Genomic DNA, 10,645 nt, shown 5'->3' on the forward strand with positions numbered 1-10,645 from the left:
CAGTACGCCCGGACTTCAGGTTTTACCAGCTTGAGCTGAGAAAGTCATAATAATAATAACAAAGCAAAAATGTCGACAGCATGAAATGTCGAGTTTGATAGTGAGTTGTGGAAACAGTCAGTGTTGGTGTGAGTGACGTTGAGTGATTTTATCCCTCTGGTTCAAGTGGCGATAACATAAATTTAAACATGAAATGCATTGGTGCCCTGTCAGTGTTTCTGCTGGTTCGATCGTCCTTGTACAATATATTCAGTTTATGGCAACATGAATGTAAGCAAGACAGGTCGTGGTAGTGTTTTGTTATCTCTATGTGGATATATGTCTTTTTTAATGAATGTATTAGGGACAGCACGGAGCGCACAAAACGAACAGCAAAGGCCACTGGATCAACAGCGCCCCTGGATAGGTTGGAACCATAAACATTTCGGATAACAGCCGAACAGCCGCTGACCGATTGCATAGTAGAGGCCGCCTGAATAAGTGCGGAACACAGGGGATCTTCCTGGTTTTGCAGGCGGCGAACGATGATCGGAGTTTCGACTGTTTTTTTACAATCTGTATCCGTGGGAGGGATCAGGGAGTCAAAACCGATATAAACACGTAGTCGGCCGGATTCGAACCTGCGCGGGGAAACCCCAATGGATTTCTAGTCCATCGCCTTAACCACTCGGCCACGACTACAAGTGCCCTAGTGTTCTTCCGCCTATAATTTATATTATGGTAGAGTCAGATAGAGTTATTTACCAAATCGAACAATGGGATGTTTCATCAAAGGCTATTAGATATCACGTCGGTTTAGCCAATGATGTTTTGAAGAATCCATCCCTTTTGGAATAAAGTTTGGACCGGGGTTTAAATGTTAATTTATATCCTTTGATGTGTATTACTTCACATGTTGTCATTGCTTTTCTCTTTGTCCTAGTGGTTACCCATGGTATTTTCCCCAGTATGTGTTTCAGAGCAACTTTAATAACGTTAGTGTTTGCGAGCACCATGCCTTTACAAATTAAGTTTTGCTGATTTTGTTTGATTTCATACAGTTATATTGCGTTTCAATATCGAAACATAGCAAATCTACAGCACAATAAATTCCCCTCGTCCCGCATGTTGTGCTGAACATGTACTTACTTTAGAAGTTACCTTGGATTACGCAGAGGACTCTATTTTTCCAAGATCCATGTACCACTTTTTCCGAAACTCCAAATACCAATAATACTAATTCCCGTTAAATTACCAATGTACAATATGGTATGAAATAGGGTACACTTATCATGTTTCTTCATGCTTTTGTTCGGATAATATTTTTAAATCCTTATCTGTATTTTTGATTAGTCATAAATGCTGCTGTTCTTTCTGTGCCATTTTCACTGAGACATATTAACAGTAATGTGATCCCCAGGAATTTCCATGGATCGAAATAGAGGAGATGCTGGCCACGGAGGAATTAAAATATGTGAGATAACATCGAACTCGAATGGCTCAAGGACAGTGGAAGCAGACAGATCAAATGTCTTTGTACCAGCCATGTGATTGGAAATGAAGATGTCGTTTTGTGGAACCGTTTTACATCTTCCATTTTGTGAGAGGAACATTTCTGTGTTTTAAAGTAAACACAGAGTTGCTTCAGCTAATCTGCGATTTAAGAGACCTTTTCCAAATGAGAAGTTATTTGTGAGGTGTTTTTGATATAATAGAACATGCAAATGTGTGAATGTTGGCGTCAATGCCTGTCCGTAGTGATTTAAACTGGTTTCTAAAGGGAACAAAGAGCCATAAATTACCAAATGACGCTTACTGCGAAGAGAGAAATAAATGAATGCCGGCCTGGAGCAGAGCTAACAAAAGGGAGAGTTCAAGCCAATCAGATGACCTACGGCCAATGACACTGGAATGGGATAATCGAATTGGAAAATATGAATGTAGAAGTGGAAACTTCGAATGTACTAGCAGCGATAACTCTTTCCTGAAACCCACCATCGCAAGAAATATCCCGCAATTCAGTGACTGGGAGAAGAAAGGATCGATCACGTGGCCAACTGCGATGTCTTAATTTGGTGATATAGTTGGGAAAAGTAATCTGAGTGAGTATTGGTGCAGAGGAAGCAGCAGAATTCTTGTTCTAAGTTGCTGGCCGTTGTCGACATAGTTCTGTTGTCGTTTATGCAGAGACAGTAAAGTGCAAGTTTTGATTATTTACAAGTTACAGAGTGAATTTCCTCACCTAGTTCCATTGACGAACTGTCAACACTAGTAGTACTATCGATGGACTGGAACAATAATACTCTTCCAGATGCACTTCAGAAATTCCATTTCTTATCTTACACAAAAAATGATCTGGTTGAGTTTGCAGAAGTTGAAGCGTCCGATCGTTGTAACCCTACCCACATGACGTTTCCGTGTGATTTGTCAGCAGATCTGCTCCTCAATTTACTACCAACTATGGAGAGAATCGCAGTATAATCCCAGCAAAGTGGTTTTTGGTTATTATTTTATTTATTCCTAAACTCAACTCACACCTACGAGGGGTGATTGATAGGTTCGTGGCCTGGAGTAGACGAAGATGAGTTATACAGCACTCGTTGCATGCACACGCTATTCAACTCTCTGAGTGATTGTGCAGAACGTTTGAAGATAATAGCTCATCGGGGTGATTGATAACTTCGTGGCCTACGGCGGAAGAGGATGAGTTATTAACTTCAAACTTTCTGCTGTATGTACCCTGTAACGGGGTGTCTAACCAGCAGAGAAAGAAGAATCCTTTGGAGTCTGGTAATACTATATTTAAAGGTGTCTATTAATAAAAGTAAGCAAAACCATATCAATAATGCAAATATACATATAACTCAAGTTAGCTGTAATAAACCTAAAAGTGTAGATATAATAATAATCAATAATAACAAGCTCTATCGATGTCGAGGGGTAAATGAATTGTCATAGAAAAGTATAAAGTTCAGTTCAGTTCAGTTCATGAGTGCTGATGTAGTTATGGTTGTTGTATTGCAATCGTTGGAGGGAGGGAGAGAGAGAGAGAGAGAGAGAGAGAGAGAGAGAGAGAGAGAGAGAGAGAGAGAGAGAGAGAGAGAGAGAGAGAGAGAGAGAGAGAGAGAGAGAGAGAGAGAGAGAGAGAGCTGTAACAGCTACAACAGCCAAACTTTCCTTTGATTTCTTAATCCGTTGCACCATTGTTGTGGTGGTCATTCAGTTATGACCTCTCTGGTCCTTCTGCTAGACCGTTCTTCTGTGATGGACTCGTCACTCTGGCATGAGTGGACACGCACACAAGTGCGCACCGGCCCTGCTTTTTAACTAATAGCCTTATTGACCGACCTCCTGGTTCGATCTTCGAAGCCCCGACCTTTCTTGTGGGTTCCAACACTCGATCAGTGTCCTCTGGCGTGTCTGAAGGGTGTCTCTCCAGACCTGTCTTTGTATCCCTACCAACGGGGACTCAGCTATTCCTCATTTCTGAATGACTGTGTCCATCAAATTAGGCTACTCCTGCAGTCCTCTGAGGAATGTTATTGAGCAAACTATTGTCCTTGCAGCGAAACAGTAAATAATTTCAAAAAAAAAAGGAGTCACAGTACAGTTAATCAGCAATTTCTCCCTCTCTCTTATCTGTCGCTGATATTATTGCCTGTTTTTCTTTCTCTGGCGTGTCTCCTGGTCAGCATAACAACAGTAACAGTTCGTGTTTCTCAGGTGGGGTGGTTAGGAATGGTTAACCCTTCACCCCATTCTCCATCAGGTCTGTTCATCACTCATAACACCGACATCCGTCTGGGAATTTTCACCAGGAGGGAAAATTAACTAATAAATCACATGACTGAATTACAGAGTTTAACAAAATACAGAAGTTGTCTTAACTACAAGAATAATACAGATACACGTTCAAATTAACATCTAGATAAACAAACAGCAATTACTCCCCCTTACATGTTTTATTTTAGTATCAAATTCCTGTAACAAAAGACTCCAATTTAATAACCGCCTATTTTTATTTTTCATGTTAGCAAAAAAGACTAAAGGGTTTGTGTTCTTAGCTTATGTTATATGACAAAGTGTGAACCAATACATGTGTGATTATAATGTGGTACATTACAGAAATTTGTGCGAATACTCATCTCTATTTTACTTTTAAACTTAACATTCAAACAGTCAATCTTTCATGGTGTTTTCTTTATTATTCACATGCTTTGTTCAAATACCCTCAAAACCAGATCCTGTTATTCAAAGTGGCATTTGGTTAACCTTTGTCCCTCTTCCACTTAACCCTCACGTGGTTAGCTTGCTCACCAGCGTGGAATAGGCCTTCACATACTCCTTTTACAGGAGCCACCTGATCACTAATGTTTGCCAAACTAAAGCCATTTGCTGAACTTTCAAACAACTCGTTAATTTTAAGCAAGTCATTATTTTTATCTTCAGGATCTTTCATTCTATTTGTTTTCAGTTTAACAGCTGCAGATGATCCCTCTTGGTCAAAACAACATTTCAAGTTCTGCCTCTCCAAATCACATACTTGAACAACATCAGCGAATTGTTTATCCTTAAATTTCAAAACAAACTGTAATTGATTCACAGGCACCTTGTTAACAAGCCATTGTTCATTTAACGGTCCTTTCCCTTTTGTCAATCCTTCTAAAACCAATTCAGTCTTTAAATTGTCTTTATTCAATTTAGGAACAACATCTTTCCCTTCTCCATCAATAATATTCACATCACCAGCTTTCATCTCATCATTAACTTTTAACACACCTTCTAACACAAACAACTGAGAATTCTCACTTTCCACTGGTACAAAGGTTAACCCTTTCTTCACTGAACCAAGTCCATCTGACCCAATGGTCTGCATTCCTTTTCAACTAAATCAGATACCTCAGACTTTTCCTGAGTTTCAATGCTAGGTTCAGTACCCTGTGCATCCACATCCTTCACACCCTGAACACACGCAAACGGGACATCTACCTCTTCCAGGGTTTCAATACCAGTCCCGTTTTCAAATTCTAAATTCCCCTGATCCGCCCAGTTACTCTGTGGGCAACTCCCATTCGGAGTAAACACAACCCTGCGGGTTAAAACCACCTCGTCTGCTAACCCAGCAGATTCCCTCAAGGTAGTGGCATCATTTTCATCTAGGACAGCCCTTACATCATTATCTGGAACGCAGTTAAATTCTTCAACTGCAAACTGCTCTGTCAAGCCAAATAGATCATCCGTGTCCAACCCTGGACCTTCTAACTGCCATATCTGTTTCTCATCTTTACTCGGTGCCTCCTTAACCTCCTTCCTCACTCCTAAATGTCCACCTAGGGGTATCTTATGAGTCAAATTCAAAATTTCGTTCCGATAGACCTTCGCAACCACCACCTGGTGTACCACCGCCTCGTCCTCATCGACTGGCTCCATGGTCGGCCTCCACTTCCTCATTAACCCTCCCTCCTTCAGGTAGTATCCCTCTGGTTTCCTATCAATCTCTACTTCAGAAAAAGCAGGTTCTTTCAACGCCACAAGCTCCTCAACACATCTCTGTTCCTTTATAAATTCCCTCCTTGCGAATGGTAGATCTACCTCCTCTCCTTTACTCTCCTTAGATCCACTATCCTTTTCCCTCTCATCCGGTAACCCCTTTTCATACAAGGTCGGCAAACATGTCTCCGCTAAATTAACAGTGGACTCATTTAAACTGGCTCCATTCTCAGCCGCTTTTCTAGACATGCTGCGAGTGATTGCGCATGTGGGATAAATCTTGGAATCTAAGGGCGGGTCCTCAGCACTTGCAGGCTTACTTGTCAGCTTCACTGCTGAATACACGTCACCACCGTCCAGATCGCTACCAAGTAGGACGTCCACGCCGTCCATCGGTAGTTTCGACCTCTCCCCTATTTCGACTGGTCTAGATACCAGTTCACATTTCAGAAATATCCTGTGCAAAGGTACAGCTTCTGTTCCTTTCCCGATACCTCTTAAAACAGCCTCCCCAGTCTGGGTCTCAGAACCAAAATCTAATACCTTACTTAGAATCAATGACTGATCAGCCCCAGTATCTTTCCATATCCGCACTCGAACTGGGGTTTGTCCATCCTTCACAGACACCGTCCCTTCCGCGATAAACTTCTCACGCCCCTCTTGTGCTCTATCTGCCTTTGCCTTCCTCATCGATCTGCTGGCCGACTGAATGCAACCTGTAGGGATTGCTGTTTTCCCTTTTCCTGTCTCCTTCTTCGGAGCAAAGCACTTAGATGCTGTATGACCAGCTTTCCCACAATTATAACAGGTAAAGCTAGGAAACTTCCTGCCAGCCTGCTCTTCCTCCTCCTCACCTTTTCCACTAGCCCCCGGCTTATTCTCTGCTTTAGCCGGTGGGCTTTCTCTACCGTCCCTACTGCCTCTCTGGTAACTCTTATTTGAGGAAAACTTTAACTTGTGGGTTAAAGCATACTCGTCTGCGAACTTTGCAATCGCAGACAGAGTCTCTGTCTCCTTCTCATCCAAGTACGTCTTCATACTCTCAGGGATAGAACTTTTAAATTGCTCCATCAATATTAACTATAACAATTTATCATTATATTCATCAACTGCTTTTGAGGCGCACCAACGCTCACAATACATTTGCATCTCACGGGCAAAATCTAAATACGTGTGGTTCCACGGCTTTCTCAAGTTCCGGAACCTCTGCCGGTATGCCTCTGGCACCAACTCATAACTCCTGAGTACAGCCCTTTTTACTTCCTCACAATCCTTAGACTCATCCATAGACAATGCCGAGTTGGCTTGCTGAGCCTTCCCCCTAAGTACGCTCTGTAACAGAACAGCCCATTTTTTCTCAGGCCAGTTCTGATTCACAGCCACTTTCTCAAAATGGAGGAAGCACTTATCGACATCCATCTCCTCGAATGGAGGTACCAACTGGATCCCCGACTAATCTTGAACCCCTCATTTGTGTCTGCCGCCCGGACTCTTCCCTGCTGTACCTTTAACTTCTCTATTTCCAGCGCATGCTGCCTCTCTTTCTCCCATCTGCCTTTCAGCCTTCCTGTGTTCCCCCTCTCTCCTCCATTCAGCTTCCTCTTTCCTCCTTTCAGCTTCCTCTGTTCGCCCAGCAGCTTCTCTCTCTGTTTCCAGCTGCCTTATCCGAAGTTCAGGCTGCCTCTTCTTCTCGTTCTCAGCCAACTTTAATTTTGCTATCTCTAAATTAACCTCCCCCTGGGCTGGTTTCCTCTCAGGGAACAGGTCCAATACATCTGGTGTGAACACACCCTTGGTTACATAATGCTTAGCTATTTCTCTCTGTATATCCAACTTTCTCATCGGCGATTTCACCTCTGGGAGATCTAATTGTTTCGCAACTATCACCAATTCAGCCTTCCTGGGAACCTCTAATGCCCCCGCAGACGGGTCTTTTATAAATTTGACAATGTCCATCTCTGCTGGTTTCCCGTCTGGTTAATTTCACAACCAGATCAGATAAGGGACTTTTATCCCGATTCACTGGCCCCCTAATTTGGTAATCAAATCTCGGGACGAGGCCCCAGTTTGTTACGTACCCCGTAACTGGGTGTCTAACCAGCAGAGAAAGAAGAATCCGTTGCAATCTGGTGGTACCAAACTACAGGTGTTTATTAATAAAAATAAGCAAAACCATATCAATTATGCAAATATACATATAACACAAGTAAGCAGTAATAAACCTAAAAGTGTAGAAATAATAATAATCAATAATAAACAAGCTCTAGATGTCTAGGGGTAAATGAATTGTCATAGAAAAGTATAAAGTTCAGATCAGTTCATGAGTGCTGATGTAGTTCTGGTTGTTGTATTGTAATCGTTGGAGAAAGTGAGAGAGAGAGAGAGAGAGAGCTGTAACAGCTACAGCAGCCAAACCTTCCTTTGCTATCTTAATCCGTTGCACCGTTGTTGTGGTGGTCATTCAGTTATGATCCCTCTGGTCCTTCTGCTAGACCGTTCTTCTGTGGTGGACTCGTCACTCTGGCATGAGTGGACACGCACACAAGTCCCCACCGGCCCTGCTTTTTAACTGATAGCCTTACTGACCGACCTCCTGGTTCGGTCATCGAAGCCACCACCTTTCTTGTGGGTTCCAACACTCGGTCAGTGTCCTCTGGCGTGGCTGAAGGGTGTCCCTCCAGACTAGTCTTTGTATCCCTACCAACAGGGACTCAGCTATCCATCAATTCTGAATGAACGTGTCCACCAAATTAGGCCAGTCCTGCAGTCCACTGAGGATTGTTATTGAGCAAACTATTGTCCTTGCAGCGAAACAGTAAACAATTTGACAAAAAAAAGGAGTCACAATACAATTAATCAGCAATTTCCCCCTCTCTCTTATCTGTCGCTGATATTCCTGCCTATTTTTCTCTCTCTGGAGTGTCTCATGGTTAGCATAACAACAGTAATAGTTCGTGGTACTCAAGAGGGGCGGTTGCGAATGGTTAAACCTTCACCCCATTGTCCATCAGGTCTGTTCATCACATAACACTGTATAATCTCTCAAAGAGCTGCTTGTGCACGTAACGAAAGCTGTGTAACTCATCTCCTTCGACCGCAGGCCCCGAACTTGCCAATCACCCTCGTACATATACATCGGCTTTTCTAAAGAATATGCACGATCAGGATTTGTTTTCACATGTGCTGATGTGAGACAGGCACCATTTGCAGCCCTTCCGACTCTCTGAGAGTTCGGCTCTCACTCAGTCCGATCGCTGGTGAATGTTCATTGGCTGTTGTATAACTCCCTCTGTTTGAGGATGGCGATGTCAACTGGCCGCAATAAAACCTGCTGCAGAGTGAGGATTGATCCGACAGAGAGCAGCTCGGGGTCTGTGGAATCACATGGAACATGAGAGACGCTTCACTACTCGAAACTCCTGCAACATGGAGCGATAGTGGTATAGGGATGAGCATAGCTGCCTTTCAATCAGCTCACCCGGGTTCGATTCCCGGCGATCGCCTTGTGTTGTACCTGTTTTTCAGCACCTGTCTCACAAACGTCTCCGCCTGGAATCACTCAGCCACATTACATCTTTCTCTATGAAATGATCATTTCTGCCCGTCGTTCGTCTGCCATTTTAGCCCAGTATTTCTCTTTCCGAATGCCTTACCGCCATCGTGTGTTGGTCTCGCCCCATCAGAGATGTCTCCCTTTTCACTTCCCACCCGACTTCTCACCTTCTTTGACACTGAAAGCTATCTTCTTCTCTCACCACTTCTAATTGAGTGTCACGATCAGAAAGGTTAATCCCGTTTCATCACTCACAAATGTTTCTTGAGATGATGAGTGTTTCCAGTATTCTCCGTTCAATCAGTTCAATACCAGACACACCTTTATGCAGCGGAGAACAAGGTGTGCTGGGCAATCGCTGAGCACGACAGGAATTGTCGCTTTACCCGCGAAATTCTCAACAAATGTCAGAAAGTGATGGAGTGAGTGGACGGAAACTTAAATTGGAAGCACAAGTTTTGATTTTTAGTGAAATGTGTGTTGTGTACAAAGGTGATGTGACAACGATTTGCCGTAAAATATTCTGCTGAAGGATAGCAGACGATGGTTTGGATCTGCCAACCTCTGGATAACGGACCCAGCACATTCCCGACGCGCCATTCTGCTGATAGGTAAATATGTCTGTTCTTCTCCAGTCTTTTTATTTGTTAATTTTGCCGCTTTCCCCCGATTATCTATTGTTCTGTTTGTTGGTATATTTTGCCTGTCTAACTTCCGTTTTGTTCTAATTGCTGTCTATTTTGCGTGTCTCTATTACGCTTTAACCTTCCTCCCCGTCCTCCTTTCCCTCTTCATCGCTTCCTACCGCATCCGGTTAATATCCGGTCGCTGTACTCCCACGCAGCCGGATATCTTGTCCCGATATTTCAGCAGCGGATGTGATTTTCATTATCATTCTGACCCTATTCCTTCGGCCCAGCAGTCAGACACACTGGTTATCTCCCTCTGCGTCTCCTCGTTTTCCTTCTCTTTGTCTGCGGTTGTTCTTTAGGTTATAAACACAGGATATTCTGCAGATGCTGCAAATCCAGAACACAGAATGCCGGATCACCAGGTCAGGTTTTGCATTGTTCAAAATTCAATGCTCACTAGCGTGGAGATGCCGGGGATTGAACCCGGGATCTCACAAATGCAAAGCATGCACTCTTCCACTGAGCTACATCCCCACTTAAAATGCAGAAATGTTCAGGTCCAAACCTTCCTGCATATAACCATATAACCATATAACAATCACAGCACGGAAACAGGCCATTCCGGCCCTCCTAGTCCGTGCCGAACTCTTAATCTCACCTAGTCCCACCTACCCGCACTCAGCCCATAACCCTCCACTCCTTTCCTGTCCATATACCTATCCAATTTTACCTTAAATGACACAACTGAACTGGCCTCTACTACTTCTACAGGAAGCTCATTCCACACAGCTATCACTGTCTGAGTAAAGAAATAGCCCCTCGTGTTTCCCTTAAACTTTTGCCCCCTAACTCTCAAATCATGTCCTCTCGTTTGAATCTCCCCTATTCTCAATGGAAACAGCCTATTCACGTCAACTCTCTCTATCCCTCTCAAAATTTTAAATACCTCGATCAAATCCCCCCTCAAACTTCTACGCTCCAATGAATAGAG

General features: G+C 43.3%; 2 non-coding genes across 2 annotated transcripts; both read right to left on the minus strand.

Annotated features, from left to right (window-relative positions):
• Positions 1-599: 599 nt before the first annotated feature.
• trnas-aga (transfer RNA serine (anticodon AGA)) lies at positions 600-681 on the minus strand. Its single transcript has one exon. It is a non-coding gene; the product is annotated as a tRNA-Ser (tRNA).
• Positions 682-10,116: 9,435 nt separating this feature from the next.
• On the minus strand, positions 10,117-10,188 carry trnaa-ugc (transfer RNA alanine (anticodon UGC)). Its single transcript has one exon. It is a non-coding gene; the product is annotated as a tRNA-Ala (tRNA).
• Positions 10,189-10,645: the final 457 nt, after the last annotated feature.

The sequence above is a fragment of the Hemitrygon akajei genome, chromosome 28 (genome assembly GCF_048418815.1).
Source record: "Hemitrygon akajei chromosome 28, sHemAka1.3, whole genome shotgun sequence".
In the NCBI taxonomy this organism is placed as follows: Eukaryota; Metazoa; Chordata; class Chondrichthyes; order Myliobatiformes; family Dasyatidae; genus Hemitrygon; species Hemitrygon akajei.